Here is a 21,246-nt window from a genome sequence, read left to right on the forward strand (position 1 = left end):
TGCAGGGCAGGATGCAAAGCAGTGGTGGAGCGCATCCCAGCGGGAAGGACAGCCCCACTCCAAAGCATTAATCTGAGCTTTCCTGGCTCCAGCCTTCCTTCGCAGCACTGTGCCACACACATCTGTGTGGGGAGGGCCGTGTGGCAGAGAGCCAACTCAACAACTCAAGAGGTGCAATTATCATTAAAGCCAAGCAGGCTGGAGCAGGGGAGAGGAGATGCCTCCCTGCCAAATGAATAGATTTAATGCTGCTCACATTCCTGCATTCCTCTGCTGAAGCGTAATGAATAAACCCTCACAAACTGCTAAAAATGAGGTGGTTTTGGTTAAACTTTGCGAGTGTGTGTTTTGTAATCTTACACCTTTGCAGACAGAGAGCCCTGCTATGCTGGTAATCTAGGAGCTGAGGTTTTCCAGAGCTGACTTGTGTAGCCAGGCAGAGACATCAGCACATGCCTGTTTTATGGGAACAGCATCCCCATCGCAAGTGGGGAGATGGGATAGAAAGCACTGGAGCCAGGCAGATCCCTTCCCAGGCAGGAGCACAGCAGTGGTCCCTGACCAAAGCACACACACAGAGCCACTTCTGCTGACAGAACAGGATTGGATAGCATAGCACTGGACAGGACAGGATTAGAATGGATTAGAAGAAAATAGAATAGACCATTTCAGTTGGAAGGGACCTGCAACAACCATGTAGTCCAAATGTCTGATGGCCTCAGGAGTGATCAATAGTTAAAAAACATAATCAAAGGTACTGTCCAAATGCCTCTTAAACACTGGCAGACTCAGAGCATTGACCACCTCTTTAGGAAGCCTGTTCCAGTGTTTGACCATCCTACTGGCAAAGAAATGATTCATAATGTCCAGTCTGAGCCTTCCTTGATGCAGCTTTGGACCATTCCCACATATCCTGTACTGGATCCCAGGGAGAGGAGCTCAGCACTGCCCTCTCCCCTTCCCCTCCTCAGGAAGCTGTCAGAGAGCAATGAAGTCACCCCTCAACCTCCTCTTCTCCAAACTAGACAAGTCCAGAGCCCTAAGACACTCTTCACAGGACATGACTTCCAGCAATTCCACTAACTTTGTTGCCCTCCTTGGGGTGCATTCAAGGACCTTCACAACCTTCTTAACTGGTGGGGGCCCAGAACTGCACACAGAGCTCCAGGTGAGGCCACACCAATGCTGGCCAGTGGGATAATCACCTCTATTGCCCGTCTGGTTCTGCTGTGTTTGATGCATCCCAGGATGATGTTAGACACAAAGCTTTTCCCTGTCTGCACTGGTTTATCTGCAGAGGATCTTATCTGGGTCTGGAAGCAATATTATTTATTCATGATTCTACTTAAAAAAGTAGTGGCTCCTTAGCTGAAGGTCAGAATCCAAATGTCCCTCTGCTTGGCCTTGGCTTCTCCAACCTGCCTTTGTCAGCACAATCTCTCATCCCTCCCTTCCTGCCTCTTCATCATCCTCCAGTTCAGCTTCAGATTTCCCTCCCCATGAGCCCATGCTCCCATCCTTCTCTACCTCCCTTTCACTTCCACCAGAAACTTCTACCGTTATGATGGTCTGTGCCCTCTTCATGCAGACTCTCTTCTCTACTCCAGACTGGTCTCCTTATGTTTGAAATTAAGTCTTAGGACATCTTTTGAACGCTCTTTCATCCAGGATCCAAATCTGCCATTGTCATTGAAGCTCTTGCTTTCCCATATCATAGCCAACACTCACCCTTCCCTGAGACACCTAACTTCTGACCAGCAAGAGTACTACCACAGGGATCATGGCTTCTATCCCACTTCAACTTCTCAAGGATAGCCCCTTTCCCTGTCTCATCACACAAAAGCTCTGTAACTCTCAATGCTTATCCCACACCCTACAGGCACCCACTATCTGCTGTTGACTCTTACAATACTCACTGGTACTTAGGAACTTGGTCTCCTGGGCCAGTCAATGGAAAATGCCTTTCATATTGAATGTCATTTTTCCCTTCCTGCCCCTTGTCTGGTAGAAATTCATCTCAAATGTCTGCCAAACCACCTCTGCGATTTCATCTCAAAACTCTACTTTGTGTGACATTTACAAGAATACTCAATAACTGTGAGGCTGCTAGTGTTCTGAGACATGTCTGTCAAGATGATCAATAGTGTCCTGGCATTTTTATTTTATTCTTCCAAATGCATGCACCAATCACAACCTCCTGTCATTGATCCACACCAGGATCTCCCTGGAGGGTGGACAGCCTTTGATTCAACATTTGTACAAAGGACAATAGGCTCTGGGGCACAGTTAGTGCTCCTACTGTCACTGTGGGGAAAATAACACTTTTAAACACCCATCAAGGTCAAGAGATATCTGTTTGCACTAGGTATGATCCCCAGGCTTAGAGCAGACAACATGACCAAGAAGTCCACTTGCATAATGTTGTCAGGAAGGCACAAGTTACCTGAGGAAACTTCACAGGGCACCAAGACCCAGGTGTCCTGTTGCTGCATCTGATTATAACAACATCCTATTTATTCCCAACAAATCACAGTACAAGATGCTTCTACCAGTTACTACCAGCACCTCTTGATATAATGCTCTTGACAGCCTGGAAGGCATCCCACAGTGATTTCTTGGACATCAAAGACCACAGCATTACCCTTGTTTGCAAGCACAAGCTCCATCCTGACTACTCAACTATGACTGCACTGCAGTGATGTTCTCTCTATCAGACTGGAAACTGTGGAATAGGCTGGATTGGAAGGGACCTTTAAAGGTCACCCAGTCCAACCCTCCAGCAATGAGCAGGGACATCAACTGGATCATGTTGCTCAGAGCCCCACCCAACTTGACATTGAATATTTCCCAACTTGACCTTGAATGTTTCCAGGGATAGGGCATCTACTCCATCTACTCTACTCTGGGCAACCTGTTCCACCATTTCACTGCACACATCATAAAAGATTGTTTTCCTTTTATTTAATCTGAATTTACCCTCTAGTTTAAAGCCACTACCCTTCATCATTACAGGCCCTGCTAAAATGTCTGTCCCCATCTTTTTTATAAGCTCACTTTAAGTGGTACTTAAGAAAGGCCTCAATAAGGTCTCCCAGGAGCCTTCTCTTCTCTGCACTGAATAATCCCAGCTCTCTCAGCCTGTCCTTGTCAGGGTTACTGTGAGACAAGATGAGCTGGTCTGGATCCCTGAATCTTTGCCATCCCTCCACTTTTGTCATCTCAAGGTGACCAACACCAAGCATCCTTTGCTACTGTTTGGCCCCAGGAGCAGGAACAGCCTTGAGCAAGACCTCAGAGTGTTCTGGTCCAAATTCTGCCAGTAACTCCACATGTGCACTGGCATCTCTGCTATCCAGTCAAGGAGATGCCCAACTGGCCAGGAAGACAACCTGTGCATATCACATCTCACACCCTGACAGCTCTGACATAGAGCTTCTACCAAATTGAAAGACATAGGGGGGGAAAAAGCAAGCCCACATGGAAGTGACTTTCCCTCCACTACCCAGGAGAGACTTGCAAGGCAAGCTCTTCCACCAGGTTCCAGGGCTGTCCATGCTGTGGGCAGGGCTGAGCCTGCCCTGCCTGGCCACCAGCCCCAAGCAGGACCTGCTGACTGATGAGAATCCAACAGCCACGTGGGACCTGTGCAGCACAGAACAGAGATGCACACACAGCAGGCATGGGTTTGCTCTCCCTTCACACTCATCCATTAGATGAACCTGACCTGAACTAACGCTGCAGTGACAAAAGCCAGGCATAAACCACAGACCTTACAGACTTCAGACACACAGGGAGGGCTCTCCTGCCTCCTTCAGTGCTTCTCGCTGGGGCTGAGCTGCATCTCTGCAGATTTGGGATTGATTCGCCCCATACAGAGGGACACCACAGCATCCGCACTGCACAACACAGGCCCTGCCTTCTCTGCTGGGAAGCACTTCCCATGCTCACATCAGACGTTTTGCACGTGTGCACACGAAAACATTTCTTGGGCAAGAGCTTCTGCCTCCCACCCTGCAGTCACTTGCTCTGCAGGTCAGCAATAGCACTTTTGATCAGGGCTTCTCCAAGGACTGCAAGGCTGAAAACACTGTCCTCTGAGAAACAGGCATGGCTCTGCTTGGTTGAACACTACCAATTCCTTTGTTTTTATTAATGTTACAATTTCACATCACAGGCATTTTCAGGCTCCCTGTGATTATTTTGTATATCCAGTGCTATACAGTTCACAGGCACAGCCAAAGGCGAGAAGGTTCCTCCAAGGCTCTGATGAGTAGGGATTTCACATGACCCAAACGGGATGTGTCCACCCAGACATGTGCAGACAGACCTGGGCCTGCTCTGCTTCTGCCTAAAGCTGACTGGGACTCAATCCAGTTTAAGACAAAAGCCACAGAGGCACATTAGTACAGCACTCTACCCAAGCTCATATGACCAAAGTAGGTGCCCTGGGCAATCATCAACAAGACCTTTGATTTTGCTGTCCACAACAGTTATACGAGAATGTTAGGGTTATAAATCACCAACAGCACAGAAAATTCCTAATAACCGTAACTGGTAACTATTAAAAAGAACAGATTTAAGTGAACAAGTGTGCTACTCTACCCTGGTTGAATGATGGATTTCAAGCCATCTGGTCCTTGGGGAACAATGTTCCATATTGTAAGGGTCTGTGGAAAATAATACAAAAAATGCAGCTCTATTGTCAGAAGGCTTCAATTTCTTAGAAAGGATCCTACATCTTCATTTAAAAAGAACAAAAAAACCAACAACATATTTAGAAACTCATAAGGTGACAAAAGTTTGGAAAACCAGTTAGAGGGTGCATAATGAAAGGAAATCCACCCTTGGGTGGAAAGAGCTGTTAAAAACCCAATCACCCAAACCCCTCACAACATCAGGGACCTCACTGGTATGGTTTGTGAGGAAGTTTATTCAACAAAAAGGAAACTGTTCAGAAGGAAGAAAGTGAATTGAAATTTAGCCAATACAAAGATAAATGTGAATGCACAAAGAGAGGCTTTAATATCCTGAATGGATATTAAAAGGCACCTCCAATAACAAGTGCCTTGTACAGGTGGGGGAACGATCTTTCCCTGTATCACCAGTGTCCTCATGTACAAATGGCACCTGGAAGTGCCCACCATCCAAGCAGCCACCAGGCTCAATCACATTTAGCTTGAATGTATCAGTGAACATGAGAACAAAGCATATTTCTGCATGTGCATGAGTGACAAGACAACCCTATACTGAAACGAAAGGAGCTGTTGGTCTACCAGGCTCTTCCTTTCTACTGAAATAGAATTTTACCCTATGATTATCTGCAGAGGACTTGGGCTACTTTCAAGATAGTTTAGAGAGGAAGAAATCAATGACCATCTATCTATGCCTCAGCACTTTCAGGACTCTCAAAGCAGTTGACCTTTTTGGAGAGAGGAAAAAAAAATATACAAAACTTTTTCACCTCTCTAAGTGATGTGGATGCAACCTTGATGGGTGAGCTGGACTGGGCTGAAAGCTCCACAATGTGTGCAAGCCTAATACTTCATCAGTGAAAAAGACCAAGTAACCTTTCCTCACTTCCTAAAGCCACTGCTGGTCCTGGTGCTCACCAAACCTCTGGAGCTGCTGATGCAGTTCACTGACCAGCAGGAAGCTCACCCAGGACAGACACAGCTGACTTTCTATCATCACAGTGAGCTGTGGGTGGAGCAGTGCAAGGGCTGAGGAGAGCTGGAGAAAAGAGCAGAGCCGTCCCCAAGGTGGCAGGAATGGTGACAGCCCAGCAAAGCCCAGCACAGCCAAGCACCCAGCCCACAGTCAGTGGCAGAACACAGAAGAGGACAAGGAGGAGGAGGAAGAAGGGAAGATGGTAACAAATAAAACACTTGTTTTGGGGAAACTGCCTATAATTAAAACCGCAAAGTAAACACAAACTTGGCAGCTGGAGAGAACAGTGCTGAGTTCTGTTTTGGATTTGCCTGGCATTTATCAGCCTGGTTGGCAGGACACTTGTTAAGTAGTTAATCCTAAGGGAAATTCCACTGATCTTCCTAAAAATTCCAATCTGCTTCAAACAAAAAAAAAAAAAAAAAAAAAAGAAACAACTTTACTCAGGTATTGCCCATACCCAGGTTTTTTGATCAGACAAACATTTATTTTATCTCTGAACAAATGTTTTGCATCTCCCTATCTCTCTGTGAAGAAACCAATTAAGGGAAAGGAGGACACCTGCTTAGTCCAGGAGAAAAGAATCAGGATATGCACACAATGCTCTGAAAATTGCACAGAACACTCAGGTGGGAAAGAAAAGTAAGTGAACAGACAGGGAACTTGCTCTTGGCCCTGGTACTGGCTATGGTACCATGAAGCTCTGGTTGCTCCTGGAGGTACCTGCAGCTGGTAACTCCTGCCTGGTAACCTGTCTGTGCTTGATGCTGGGCTTTCTCTTCTGTTCATTAAATAACACTGAAGCAGCCTCTTTTAAGTGATTTGTCAGAAAAGGCTGACAGATTTGAGCTGTGGCTCCAACACTGCTCTATCAATCCAAATTAGGGATGCTGCCTCCTGATTCATACCCAAAAGAGGTTCCACCCGCACAGGTGATGCTTACCTTTCAGAGGACTCTTCTGACTGTCTCCGTGCAGGGAGGGAAACATAGCCCATAAAGAAGGATTGCACTGAGAGGGGTATTGCTGGGTGACAGCAGGTATCTATCACCACTGCTATCCCTATCCCTCGGGATATCACTCAGGGAAGTCAGCAGGGTAGAACAAGGCTGATGTGCTGCACAGAAACCCATGATGCTCCTACCCAGATGTGTCAGCTGCAGAGCTGGGAAATGGAAAGCAAACTAGAAGGAGGAGAGGGGAAAGCTTAGACAGAGGAAAGGTACAGCAAATGGGAAATTTGGACCTATTCCCAGCTTCCAAAGGAGAGGGTTCAGCCACATGAAGTACATGTGTCCTCTGCAGAGCTTCCCAGCCTCTGCTTCTGATCGCCCCAAGGGGCTGTCACTTCGAAGTTCAGCAGTGTCCTGACAGGCAGCAATACCTTGGGGCTCACATGCATGCCCCAAAGTCCCTGCACTCATCACCAAGTTGTCTGCTGAGCATCCCACCACAAAAGTACCAAAGTGACATATGTGCCATAAAAATAGCTGAAATCACTATTCCTACCACTTTAATCAGCTTTTAATTGCCAAGAGAAGACAGTACAGATACTCAACAGGAGTCGTGCTTGAATGCATCAGAGGTGTGATAGGCTTTTTTGTGGAAATCTTCCTTTTTTCAACAAGTATCTTTGAAATCAAAAGCAGCCTGTGGGAAGACTTGGGAAAACCCAGAATAACAGCAGTGTTCCAACCGGCATACACTGCTCAACACAGCAGAGGCAAAAGCACTGAAACTCAGTGAAATTAACAGCACACCTTGGAGGTTTGTAAGCAAACAAAAAATTAAAGAAACAGAAAGACTCAAAATTATCAAAAGAGATGGGGAGGAAACGGAAGGAGAAATGGAGAGAAGGTAAATCTTCCCTGATCGTACCAGCTTTTTGTACGTGGCCATGGATACCATTTCAGTAGCTTCCTTCAAATAACAACATTACTTCATGAATGCATCCAAGCACACTGGCACAGTCCTGTTACCACTAAAACTTTTTATAAACCCCTGTTTTACCACACTAAATACCAGGAGTTTATGGGCAAACCTCCCGGCAGGCTTCTGCCCAGAGAGCAGCAGACTCAGCACTTTGTCCAGGGAGCTCTGGCAGATGCTCCAGCTGTGGGTCACTATTCTCACTTCAGACTCTTGGAAAGATATCAACTGGTGTGAGTGCAGTGTTGTAAAAAAAGCTGTGCTCATCCAGGGAAGATGAAGCCCATTTCAGTCTGGGAAGTCCCCCACTACATATTTTTAAATCACAGCTATGCACGGGGAGGAACCCAGGCAGAGGGCTGGAGCACCAGCTCCTGTGTGTGTGCTCTGTGGCTGAGCATCGTGGGGAATGAGCAACAGCCCCAGCAGCCTGTTACACACCACCAGGTCATGTTTTTAACTAAAATGGTAAAAACAGAGGTGGGGGTGTGGGTGGATTCACTGCAAACTAGGGTATTTACCAGCCAGAGGAAGGTACACTGTAGGTGCCTCCTCCACACCATATAGTACCCCAATATCACACCAAACTCACATGGTTTGATTAGTGATGAACTCTATGCAGGCCAGTGAAGGAGCAGAAGGAGATGCTTCAGGCACCTGCAGCCCATGATGAGGCACCTGCATCCCTGCAGCCTGTGGAGAACCACAGGGGAGCAGAGATCCACCTGCAGCCTGGGGAGAAGACCCACACCAGTGCTGGTGGATGACCGAAACAGGGCTGGGAAGCTGTGCTGGAGCTGGCTCCTGACAGGGACCTGAGGACCCACAGAGAGAGGAGCCCACACTCAGAGCAGGTTTCCTGGTGGGATTTGTGACCCTGTGGGGACCCATGCTGGAGCAGCCTGTCCCTGAAGTGTGTCCTCAGAAGTGTGACCAACATTGCAGCAGTTCGTGAAGAGCTGCAGCCCATGGCAAGGACTCACACTGGAGATGTTCATGGAGGACTGGCTCCTGTGGGAGTGACCCCATGATGGAGCAGGGAAAGGACTCCTCTTCCTGAGCAGCAGCAAACACAACCTGTGATGAACTGACTGTAAACTCCCTGTGCTGCCCAAGGGGAAGGAGGTAGAGCCTGAGAAGGAGAATGGGTGGGTAGAAGATCTTTATAAGATTCATTTTACTTCTCATTACCCTGTTCTGATTTTATTGGTCTATTTTCACTGGTAATAAATTCAATTAATTTCCCCAAGTCGAGTCTGTTTGGCCTATGACAGTAATCAGTTGATCTTCCCCTGCCTTTATCTCAAATCATTAGCCTTGTTACTATTTTCCCTCCCCTCTCTTGTTGCAAAGGGGAGTGACAGAGTGGCTTTTGGCATCCAGCCAGTGTCAACTCACCACAATAAGGAAGGTTGGATGGGAGATCCTGAGATGCTCCTCACCAGCTGTGTCACTTCATCTACCCACCGTGCAGCACTGGCTGTGGGCATCTGAAATGCAACTCTGCAGCATCCAGGCTGGGATGGATGAACCCTCTCTCAGCTCTATCATGCTCAGAAAACAACTCTGATCTAGCAATCAATCCAATCAATCAAAACTCTACTTTTTACCACAGCCTTCTTCCTCTCTCAAACAGGAGCACAGAGGCAGGGGTTAAGTCCAGCCTGGGATGCTGAGTCCCTGCAGATGGGCAGAGGGAGGGATGAGGAGGAGAATCATTTCCCTGGCCCACCTGAGCCCAGAGAGAATCTCCTGCTCTGCTGCACTCCTGCTGCTCCTCTCAAATACTTTATTCACCAACTGCAAGTAAAGCTCCAGAAGGATTGCCAGCACTGATTCAGAGGTCTGTGAGGTATTTCCACATGATTTTATTTTTTACTGGCTGAGTATTTCTGGCTAAGCCAACAAATCCAGTCATTGCTGTTACACATTGTTCTCAGTCCCACATTTATTTTTGCTCATGGTAAAAAAAAAACCTGCAGTTCTTTCTGATTAACTCTACAGAAACTCCTATTACTCACATAGGACTCTGAAAGTTGGCTTGAACTAATCAGCAAATTGGTTTAAAACAATTAGATTTTGAGGATCAGCATCCTCTGGCATACAAAATGCAATTCTGAGGGGTTTATTTGCTTCTAATGTTATTTTTTGTCTTGCTGTCCCTATCAGGTTAATCCCAGACAGGACAGAAACATCATCAAACCCAGCCAGCCCATCGTGGTATAACCCAAAATAGCACAATTAGTTTCCACAACGGGATTCTCTACAGAAGCAACATAGCCTGTTGCAGTCTTGGCTCTCTACATGCCTTGTGATTCAGTTTTGAGGGGAAGAAGTTCACAAAGAAGCTGCATGAGTTAGTGCAAACCCCAGAAGTGCATCCTGCAAAAGGCAGGAGAGATGACCCTAAAGGTGATTGCACAAGTCAATGCTTTGCCACAGAAATACAGAATCGTGAACTGTCCTGAGCTCGAGGGGACCCACAGGCATCGAGTCCAACTCCTGACTATGCACAGAACAACTCCAGGAGTCCCACCATGTGCCTGAGAGCGTTGTCCAAACTCTTCCTGAACTCTGGTAGGTTTGGTGCTGTGCCCACATCCCAGGGGAGCCTAATTCCAAAACGCCCTCTGGGTGAAAAACTTCTTCCTATTAATCCCCCTCCCCACTACTGCCCCGACTCAGCTTCATGCCATTCTCTCAAGTTCTCTCACTGCTTACCAGAGAGATCAGTGCCTGCCCCTCTGCTTCCTCAGACTTGCAGCAGGCTTGGCCAGCTGGCCAGGCACAGCTGTTTGCTGGTGGTCCAGTACAGGACAACTCATCCCTTAAAACAAGATGAACGAGTTTCAGCAAGCAAGCACAGACTCCCTGACAGAGGGGCACAAAAACACCCTAAGAAAGACTTACAGCACATATAAAAAGACACGGCTGTCAAGCCAAAGAGTTGCACAGTGCCCTTTCATACACCATTCCCCCAAGTCTGACAAGAGAAGAACATGAGGCTGCAGCTGGGCTTTCACGGGAGCACAGTGCCTGTGCTGATGGTTTCAAGTTGGCTCAGGGTCAGTGCAGCTTCTCAGTGGGAAAGCAGTCCTGAGGACTCAACACAAAGCACAGTGACTCTTCTCTCCCTGTTGTCAAAGCATCACTTGAAGCAAAAGCCTGAAAATGTGTTACCTGGGAAAGCCAAGCCACCACATTAGGGAGCGACAGCACAAACCAGACTGTGACATTTACAAGTGAGCTTGAGCTCACTCATTTGTATTTCAAAGGCCAGGTTGACACAAGATATTTTTCTTGTTCTAGTTTTGGCTGTGAAGGGAATAATACACAATTTTGAGTGCTACTGCCACTGTGTCAGCTTTCCTGCAGAGTCAGATACAACATTCAGCCTGCTTCGCTTGGAGAACATAAGGACCAATCTTGGAAAGTTCCCCTTTGGCTGACATAAACAAAACCAATTTAGGAGGCTTGCTCATGTCCATACTCTCACCAACCCATTCTCAACTTCCTATGGCTCAAGTGAATGAAGCTAATCGTGTTGAGTGTCTCCCCTCCTTCAGTTACTTCACACTATGAAAGCTTTCCATCTTCAGAGGTCTCACTGACTGATGGTGACATTTAGTGACAAAACAGACTCAACAGTTTAACACCTTTGTGGCCTCCATCACACTGTAAGATGTCCTCCTATGCAGGAAAGGATCAGTATTTCTGATCCCACCACTAGTAGTGACCAGCACTGATCAGGCAGAGCCCTCTTGGTGACAAGCCACAGTGCTCCTTAGACCGAGATCTGCCTCTTCAGCCCAGAAACCCAGTGTAATACTGAGTAGAAATCCAGTTTACAGCTTTCCCTGTCATGCCAGACCCATCAAGACCCTTGCTGGAGGTGGCAATATCCCGCTTGGGCATAACACCTGTCTCAGCTGACAACCTTGGAACTGGCAGCCAAGGTACACAGTCCACTTACCTGCCTCACATCCTCCTCCTACTAAACACCCAACTGTCCCAAAGGAACAACCCATCCTCCCCCACTTTTCACCTCACATATTTTATGCCTCTGTTTTCAGGTCATCGGAAGTCCAGAGCTTCTCGGAAACCCTTACCGGCCTACAACGAAGCTCATCACAATCACAATTCAGCTGGGCAAATACATAGAACTGACAAAGCCACAGTGAGGCAGGTCTCCATCCCCTTGGCAGATACCATTATGACAATGTGGAGGCGTTAAAGAGATGCCATCATAAATGGCATCACAAAGACCATGACTGCCTGAGCAATAGAGATCACCCTCTTCTAAGAAGGACCAAAAGACAGGAACATTATGTGGTCATTTTGCTCCACTGGTTCCCTCAAGTCAGAGTTGACCACAAAGTTTCACTCCTCCTCCGTGACTCCACGTGATCCCACAGTTAACTCTGGCTCCTTTCCTGACCCCAAACATATTAGCACTGTCACAGTCCTACCCACTTTTTGGGACCATGCATGTGACCCAAGCAGACACACTAGGAAAGCAAAATAGCGAAGTAAGGTAAGTGTTCAAGAAACTGTGGGGTAAAAGATTTGCCCAGTTAATGATCTTCATACCTGAATCAGAATTTTCCTTTCAAGTTTGCCATCCAGTGCAGTTTCTCATACCAATCACCCACCCACACACTCTACCTCTGCCTTGGCTGCTGTCTCCAGCCTTCATCCACGCCTGTGACACCCTATTCACGGTCTAACATGTCTCCCCCTCTATTTCAGGGCAGTTTTATCCCCATTTTTAAAGCCATTTTCTCCATATACACTTTGCCCACATTTGCAGCACAAGTGTGTGTAACTCAGGGACCTGGAGACTTCCAGCCAGCAGCTCCAAGGCCCTCACACCCCACACCTGCAGTCACCTGAAATGGTGCTTGACACTTTGTGTCTCCCCTTGCCTGGGTGGAGCAATGGCTTTGTTTGGGGATGAAGGGAAGCAAGACAGAGAGAGCTGGCAATGGACTGGTTGGACACAACATGTCCAAGCCAAGATCCCACCACAAAAGTGAGTAATTTCCTTGTGACAGCACAGACAAGACAAGCTTTATATAAATCACAGTAAAGCACACTCACACAGAGCTGTATGTAAGATATATATCCAGTACACACCAAAATAACACCAAGGAGTATGGATGCCAAAGAAGGGGTAAAATTAGCATATTAGAGAAGTGGCAAAATCCTATAAGAGAATGGAAAAAAGGCCTATTTTGAACAGTAATGAATACATTTCAAAAATATTGGATATTCTTGGCTTGGAGCCCTACATACCACAACATATGACAATCACATCAGATTGAAGAATGAGAAAAATCAGCCAGAAGGTCCACTGGAGATATCCCAAGAAAAACATGGATTGCATGTGGTAGGGCGCTGCAGCAAATTATTTCCTTAGCATCACAGAGTGCACCAGTGTTCTGTCTACTCCAGCCTGCTGCTGAAATGCAATTTTCTGAGTCACACAGCCCTTACACGGCAAAAATTAGCATAACCTCAGAAATAATTTTTCAAAAATCTATTCCTTGAAAGTTAGTCCAACATTAACAAGACAAAAAGCAATGTTGGCAGGGAATACCAGGATGTCATCCTTGAAACTTATGCCAGAGAAAGCTGAAATGTCAATAATGTCAAATGCATACAAATTTGAACCAAATAATACTGTTGTTAGCTCAATGACTTCATAACAATCAAGTTAAGGAGGAAAAAGGAGATGGGAAATAAATGAAAATGGGCTAGACAGTTTTTACCACAATTGGATAATCTGTCCAAGGGCATTAAAGGGGGCAGACGAGAATCCTAAGGATGGAATCAGCCCTGGGAAGACTTAACAGATCCTCTACAATGGAAAAACTAATAAATGCAAGGTAGTACTAATCTTTAATAAATACTATAATATTAAACAAGAACTAATTGAATTCAAATAAAGGCACTACATATATTGATCAATAATAAGTGCAAAATGTAATCAGAATCACAGCACTCAAAAATTAAGACCTACTACCAAAATGGGGGCAAGCACGGTGCGTTGGAAGACACGTGTTCCACTCCACACTTTATGGACATCAGGACTTCAATGCCAAACCTTGGGTAAAATAATCCCCCCAGCATTTTCTGAGGAGAAACTCATGCCTGAGACACCAAAGCAGCTGAGCATCATTTTCCCAGCTCAACTTACAGCAAAAAGTTTCCCTAACTTTCCCATCCTTTTCGACGCCGTTTTACTGGATAATTTGGTTATAGGCATGAGGGATGAATTGCAGGCGGAGGGTAACTCAATCCCTCTCTCCCTGGAGGAGTTCTACTGGCAGCTTGAAGTGAGGTGCTGACCTTGGTTACTTTACCCTGGTTTTTTTCTCCTGCAAGCAACCACAACAGAAACCTCAAGCAAAATTGTCCTAAACTCTCCTGGAGATTTGGAATTCAGTCCAACATGGGTGCTATTTGAACTTCATGAAATGAACATCTTAAATAAAAAGGTTTGCGGTGGTGTGAAGCAGTAAAATTGATTTTAAAGCCTTAACATGCCAGCTCATCAAGAGAAATACAAGCACATTCATTAACTCCCAGCATGCTGGCAGTTTCAAAGATGCTACCCATGGCCAAGATCAGCCTGTTATCCCTAACACAAGCATTCATTTGCTGCTGTAGCCAGGAAACAGCTCCAAGTTTTATATTTATTCTCTGTTTCAGGGAAACAGGGACTTAATACTAAACTCCTTTTACATACAAACAACAGAAACATGAAGAAACTACAAGGTGGGAAGGTGAGACTACCCTCTTCATCATTCTAGCTGTCTGGAAATTTGGCATCTAACATAAGCCAAATGTTCAGAAAATTTCCATGATCCATAGAGGATCCTGGTCCAAAGCATTTTGTTCCCACTCTTCCCACAGATTGTAAGTGATGTCGACACTGGAAAACCATTTTTTTTTTTATTTCACACCCAACCTCACCTGACTCTGAACCACAGACATTCAGGAGCCATGAAGTTCAGCAAACAGCAGCTCAGATTGCACAGTAATGCTGGTACAACATGTCCAAGTGGGTCAGCATTTTGGATACCAGTCACACTTTTGGATATTTCTAGTCCAGCTGTCTGACCTGCCCGAAGTCACTTGGGAAGTATGCTGCAACACCAGGGTGCTTCACACTCAGGCTTGAGCTCATCCCCCTTTTGGAAAATGAAACTGTTTTTTATAGCCTTTATCTGTGCTCTCAGAAAACACATAAAAATTAATCCCAAGAAGTATCAAGCTTTTTTGAGTTGTTTTTTTTTTAGCACAACTGTTAAAGAAATATGAAAATTCAATTCAACAAGACGATCCATATTTCTCCATCATCAAGACTTCTCTTCATGGACAACTTACATGGTATGGGATTGTGGTAGTTTGATATTTGGAGAAAGAAATAAGAAACACCAGGGATTTGCCAGCAATCAACCACAAGGAATGCCATTTTTGCCACTTCCCACCTGGTTCTGCTCAACTGCCCAGGAGCCCTGCCCACACCAGTGGCACCATCACAGCAGAGCATGTGGAAATGGCTGCAGCCTCAGATGTTCATCCAAAACACCAAGGCACTGGGAATAACATAAAAGAGTCAGAACCATCCAGTTCATGCTCTTTGGATCTATGCCCAGTTAGGAAATCTTCCCAAGAAAAGATCATTTGTAAAGCACTATCTATACACTAAGGTCTAATGAGTTAATCCCCATCACAGATGTATAGCTGATGCCTTCCCACAAAATAATGCAATCCAGCAAGGATGTATTCGTGGCATGTCACTACACATTCTCAATTAGAACGAGCATCAGCTCTCCCTGTCATGACCACAAGGAAAGACAAGATGGAAAGCCACCTGTCCTGGGGTGACTTTATGATACTGGTATCCCCAATCATCTAGTTTATATTATATATTAAGTTCTGCACCTTTAAGACTGGCTTTGAGAGCAAGAGGGGGAAAGAAGAAGCGCGCAGTTTGTGTTAAAGAAAAACATCACTCCCACACATCCCGCTCCTGGACTGTGGTGTCTGCAGCACGGACAGACAGCGGGACAGAGCTTCTCTCTGGCTTTTAGTTAGTTCTAGCTATCTGAGACAGAGGAGTTCCCTAGACCTTTGTTTGTTTTTTTCCCAATTTTCTTGGATCTGTGCAAGCCTGCTCTGGAGTGAACACCCAGCCAAACCCCGGGAGCTCACGCCTGTGGCCCACCGGGGCCTGGGCCTTGGCACTTTCCAGCGACAGAAAGACTGATAAGAACCTGAGCGAGCTGAACTACACCACATGAAAAGGACTTTTTTTCCTCCTAGATTTGCCATCCCATCGAACAGCAAGAGGTTTTATTATTTAATATTACTCAATTTCTGTTAAATAAACAGCTTTTTCCAATTCTCTCTAAGGAATTTTTTCTTTTCCCGGACCAGTTAGTGGAGAGGGGCATTTCCCTGGGGAAATCCCCATTTAGAGTTTTCCTTCCTAATTTGCCCTAAACTAAGACACCACCACTCATCTCATCCCAAGTCAGCAGCTCCCAGTCTGTCAGCTTGGCACATAATGGCAACCCTCTCCTCCACGGATGAGCTCCCTTTATTGCTGTTGAAGACCTCTCAGGTCCTCCTTTGTGGAGGACAGTTGACAAATTCAGGCAAACAGAACCAAACAAAAGAGAAAGGAAAAAAAGCAAACCCAACACATGCAGCCATTTGGCAGTGTGTACCCTGTGTTTTCCTGCCCAATTTTTAATTCCCCTTTCCACGGGGGTATATTGGCATCATGTACCCAGCAGCCCCATCAGTGTGGACCCCTCAAGCCTCTAGGCTCCAGCTCCCATGCCAACTTCTCTAATGTGACACTGCTTTGGTTGGAAGTCATAGGCAGTTATGACTCAGGGTTACAGCTCAGAAGCACTGCCCCTGGGGCACTGGGATGTTAGCAAAATACACCCCAGGTTTCATAACTAACCCTTCTTGACCTCTTTACTCCATATTGGTTCTCAATCAACTCAGAAAATTAACACAGTTTTCTTCAAAGGGGTCAAATTTATTAAGGAAAAGCATCCACACAAGAACAACATCTCCCCAAAGGAGCCATCTCTGCAGGACATGCTGCAGATCAGACATTCAGGATAAAAATATAGACAATACAAACCACCTCTGAGAGCAGCTTTTTCATGCATGTGAGTAAACCACCCATAGACACCGTTAACTTTAGGAGGAAACAGCAGAACCAAACAAACCATTGATGCAAAACCTCAAAAAAAAATACCAGAAAACACCTGGTTCAACTAATTTTATACAGTTTGCAACTGGATGACCTCTGTGAGCACAGAGAATCGCACAGAATGACAGAATGGGTAAGGCTGGAAGGGAGCACACGGCCATACACATCATGCAGTTTACAAAGGGGACTGTACAGATCTGTAGTGATGCCGTGCTCTCTCTAGACACAGACGTGTCACCACTGAATGTGGCAAGCTGCCGGCTGGCCCAGACAACCCCTGGAGCTGCTGATGAAAAGCAGCTGGATCTTTAAGAGAAGTCTCCAAGGAGCTGAGGGGAGACTGGACTGAACAATGCCACAATTTTTTCCCCCCCAGATTTATAACAATGGCTCTGTGAGGATATAACACCTCAAAGCCTTTGTTGAAAGGCCTGGCTACAAGGATGGAGCACGCAGAGAGCACAGGACTGCCCAGCCTGCTGCTCTCTCCCCATCTATCCAAGCACCCGTGTACACACTCACTGTCCCATGAAGCTACTTTAAAGAAGCTGTCTGAAACAGGAGACAGCTCAAACAGATTTTCATCACCACATCCTGCACATATCAAGTGAAATCAGAAAGAGGGAGGCGAAGTCCACAAAACAAATAAGCAATTAACCCTCACAGTGAAAGAGCCAACGTCTTGGCTTTGGGGGAAGGGGAGGAATGGGAGTTGGGGAAAAATTCATTAACACAGGGAAAATTAGTGAAACTATCAACGAAATGAAGCAGGTCACCTGCAGGACAGGAGAACACAAGTGAGAGGTGAGGAGAAATCAGCCATCTGAGGCTACAGCTGAGCTGACAACACCCAGCAGACACACGTGCAGGTCCAAATCACAGCAAAATAATTAACTTTGTTAAAAGCTCTGGTAGGGTGTAAATCCAGGCTGGGTGTAAAACTGAGGCAGAACTGGGGCAGGATGGGTAGAGCAACAGCTCAGCACTGCTCCCCCCTGCACTCAGCATCACCAGGATGGCCATGGAGGGTCCTAAATCCACACCAGTTTCGAGCTAAGGCACTTGTGATTGTGAGCACTGTCCCCACTCGAGCAGCAGCAACCACTTGGATTCATGCATTGCATCAAACGTGAGGCAAAGCACGGCCCAAAAGCCGTCCCAGGTGGGTTTAAACCATCAGTCTCCCGTGGTACCTGTTGGAGCAGAAGCCTGGGGGGCTCTGCTCACCCAGTGCTCCCCACACCGCCTTCACCAGCGGGGTTTCAGCTGCAATTCGTGCTGGGATCGGCGGTGGGCTGCTGAGGAACCTGGAGAAGCAGAGACCTCACCAGTGGCAGCCAGGGGACCCACCTCCCCACCGGGACAGCACAGCCACAGCCCACACTTTTCTCTCCATCTCCTGGCCTCTGGGCTTTGCTTTTTTCTGCCTCTTTGGAAAGTCACTCGGTTTGACAAAGTTATCTTCTCCTGTTGGACCAAACTGCGTTTTCTCAGGGTTGATCAACTTGTGTCATGCAAATTACCGAGGGTGGAGGTAAACCAAGAAAAGGGGCGTTCAGATAGTTCCTTTTATGTTTCATAGATCATTTGCATCCTTATTCTCTGCCTTTAGGGCAACTCTCAGTTGACTGAACACCTGCTTTTAGCTGCCGGGAAGCACAGAACAAACCTCCTTCTCCACCCACCCCCAATTCACACCCCTTCCAAGTATTTAACTGGTGTCACTGAGGCTTGCAAAACCCTCCTGACTTCAGGCATGCTGCTCATTCATATTGGTCAAGATGGAGATGACAACATTCTCCTGCTTACCATGTCCCAGAATCCCAAAGCATCAAGGAAATCCCAAACTCAAAGAAAGCAGAGAGCCTCACCCCAGGCCATCAGCTTCGTGGCTTTGCATCCATGAGCCCTGAATATCCTTGCTGATATCCACGGTCTCAGCACAGCACAAAAATGCTTCAAAAAAACGGAGTGATAGAGAAAGCAAGCCAGATAGAGTGAACTTCAGTGTGAAAAAAACAGAGAGATGTCCAGCAGCCAAGTAAAAATGAGGCTGTTCCCTGGGAATCACTGGTACTGCAAAAATCATCCCCCTTTCTTAGACACAGCCTTGCATCTCCTGTTAAATTGCTCATCCTGAACATTAATTCTCACAGCAACTCCAAAGAATCAGTTTATTCCTGCTCTCTGGATCGAGAATCGAGGCACAGATTCAGAGCAAAGGCACCGGTGGCATAAGCAAGCATCAAATACAAGGGCACTGTGGGTCCCTGCAACATCTTCTGGTCCCCAAGGCAGACAGACAGGAGACACATGTGCCAGGGTCAGGGAAAGGGCAGTGACCACAGCAGTTCACTGTGACAGCTTCCCTTGCTATAAAAAGAGAGATTCCTCTCTTCAGGGTGGCAATAAGAACACTCCAATTATTATTAGTAATTATTAGTAATACAGAAAAGCTAGCAGCAAATTGCAGAGAAAACATTAAATAAATGAAGAGTAACACACACACACACATTTCCTTTGCCCACTTGCAACTAAACAAGAGTGATGTACTACCGCAAATTATATTTGTTCTTTGACTTAAAGGTGACAATCTTGATGATGGACCATCATCGTCAATCCCTATTTCTGAACAGACTGCCCTCAGAGAACAAACATATTGAGGACATCAGCAGAAACATAAGCCTACCAAAACTCTTCCGGAGTTACCTCTGCTTAGGTACAACACCTTGTACATCTAAATTTCAACCGGTGTCAGTATTTATCCTTGCTGCAGTAGAAATGATCCAGCACAGGCTGAGCACTGCAAACACAAGCAGAAAAAGCTTCCATCTCTCAAAGAACTAGGAGGACAAGCGGAGGAGGTGACCTAGCAAAGTCGGGCAGGTGTCTGTGGTGGGATTTCCCCTGGATGAGAGATGAGGTGATGTGCACAAAAGCTCTGGATGGAGATTCTAAACAGAGAGCTGACATGCAGGCCGCAGTTCTTCACAACAACACCTGGGGGATTCTGCACCTTAGCCAAGGTACTAGGATGTGGATGCTCCCTCTACAGGCATCAGGTTCCCATGAGGAGATGGCAAGCATTGTTCCAAACCTTCCTGTGCCTGAAAAGCCACAAGCCACATCACACAAAAAGCCAAAGAGCAGAGCAGCTCCAGGGCTGGTTCCCAGGAGGTTACCATGCAGCCCAAGCAGCCTCACTGAGTCTTACTGCAGCGGCTCCTGGGGCTGGAATGAACTCCTGAGGCTGGAACAATCTTGCTGATTCTCACTGGGGCTGCAACAGCCAGTGTGAGATGACCCAGTTGGACTGAAACCTCCTCAGCAATCATACCCTATCCTTCAGGAATGTACGTCTGCTGCCAGTCAGGGTGTATAAATGCTGAGAGCAGGCTGAGACAAGTGGCTCACAGATTTAAGCTGTGTCCAAACCTTGAAGAAAATTTAAGGGCAGCTTAGGAGAGGCCAAGCTTTCATGCAGTGGCTTTGGACACCCGAAGCCACAAGTAAGCACCCTGAACTCCAGTCCTCCTACACAAGGTACAGACATTACACATGCCTTGCAGACCCTACAACCAAACAAGCTGTCCCAGCTGTGCTGACAGTGCAGAGAAACAGGTATTGTAGGGCATGATTCAACCCATTCAGATGCCTACAGCAGGTCACGGTCAGGCACTTCCTAAAAATATCTATTTCCCTCCAGTGACTGTAAAAGGAGGCTGGGGGGCCCAAATCAGTAACAGGCAACTGCAGCAGAGTTCTCTAAACCCAGAGGAGTAAGGTTCCCTGCTGTGAAGCCCAAATACAGCCAGAAACAAGGCCAGTGTGATGCACAAACCTCAACATAAATCCAGATCGTCTCCAGCCCTTCTTTCTGAGACTCCCAAGCACAACAGCAGTCTACAATCCTCCCATCAGCCCTGAAGAGGCAAAATACGGCGAAACCTGTACCAAAAGGAAATCAGGAGGATCAACAGAAGAGGTCTCACACAAAGGGTGCAGGGAAGACCAGGAGGGATTCTATCTCCAGGCTTAGGAGCGCTGAAAGACATCACCACTCACCTTATTTCCCAGGAAACCCTGGCAGGATCTGACCTCCCTTTGACATGCTCCTCCCTTCTCCTTTCTGCAGTCAACCAAGACCTACATGACATTACAACAAAAGAAATGTCAGCAAGCTCAATCTTGTTCCATCCCTCCAACCAAAACCATTCAATTTCCGTAATTTTTCAACATAAGGCTGCAATGGAAACCAGTTACATATAAATTACAGCTTATATAAATTGCAGCTCATGTATACATTTAAATACGTATGTATCTATTTTTTATATATTACCTATTTCAATATATACATACATATATATATAAATATATAAATTGGTGAGGGGATGGGGCCCCATGCAG

The 21,246-nt window shown here is 46.3% G+C and overlaps 1 long non-coding RNA gene across 1 annotated transcript in view; it reads right to left on the minus strand.

The window, feature by feature from the left end:
- LOC148185009 (uncharacterized) overlaps positions 1 to 20,965 on the minus strand; it is a 35,674-nt gene extending 14,709 nt beyond the window's left edge. Inside the window, exons 1-2 of the long non-coding RNA XR_015774507.1 lie at positions 20,905 to 20,965; positions 20,681 to 20,787 (exon numbers count right to left, since the gene is read on the minus strand). This is a non-coding gene — a long non-coding RNA (uncharacterized LOC148185009). The remainder of the gene's footprint in view (positions 1 to 20,680; positions 20,788 to 20,904) is intronic.
- Positions 20,966 to 21,246: the final 281 nt, after the last annotated feature.

Source organism: Pseudopodoces humilis, chromosome 1 (genome assembly GCF_049639895.1).
Source record: "Pseudopodoces humilis isolate 2021_Gansu_Grassland_sample_001 chromosome 1, ASM4963989v1, whole genome shotgun sequence".
In the NCBI taxonomy this organism is placed as follows: domain Eukaryota; kingdom Metazoa; phylum Chordata; class Aves; order Passeriformes; family Paridae; genus Pseudopodoces; species Pseudopodoces humilis.